The sequence below is a fragment of the Aptenodytes forsteri genome, unplaced genomic scaffold (assembly GCF_000699145.1).
Source record: "Aptenodytes forsteri isolate BGI_AS27 unplaced genomic scaffold, ASM69914v1 Scaffold1233, whole genome shotgun sequence".
Classification (NCBI taxonomy): domain Eukaryota; kingdom Metazoa; phylum Chordata; class Aves; order Sphenisciformes; family Spheniscidae; genus Aptenodytes; species Aptenodytes forsteri.
In genome coordinates this window covers 45,398-46,054 of record NW_008794921.1, presented here as the reverse complement: position 1 = coordinate 46,054, position 657 = coordinate 45,398, and positions in this window count along the sequence as shown.

Genomic DNA, 657 nt, shown 5'->3' with positions numbered 1-657 from the left:
TTCAAAGGAGGCGGGGACCATGCGAAAGGGGGCACGGCCCAGTTTAAAGGGGGCGTGGCCCAGCTGTAGGGGTCCACATCGAAGGGGGTGTGGCCCACATTTAAAGGGACAGGGCTCAGGTTTATGGCCCCCCCCATTAAAGGGGGCGTGGCCCCCATTTAAAGGGGTATGGCTTAGATTAAAGGGGGCGTGCCCAGCTTCCTGGGGCCCCCATTGAAGGGGACACGCCCACATTTAAAGGGACACAGCTCAGATTAAAGGGGGCACGGCCCAGATGTAGGGGGACGCCCACATTTAAAGGGACACAGCTCAGATTAAAGGGGGCACGGCCCAGATGTAGGGGGCCCCATTTAAAGGGCCATGGCTCACCTTGGGAGGACCCGCATGGACGGGGGCGTGGCCCCCATTTAAAGGGCCATGGCTCACCTTGGGAGGACCCACATTGACGGGGGCGTGGCCCCCATTTAAAGGGCCATGGCTCACCTTGGGAGGACCCGCATTGACGGGGGCGTGGCCCCCATTTAAAGGGCCATGGTTCGCCTTGGGAGGACCCGCATTGGAGGGGGCGTGGCCCCCATTTAAAGGGGCACGGCTGAGCTTAAAGGGGGCGTGGCCCAGCTTCAGGAGACCCACATTAAGGCTCCCCACATCAAGGGG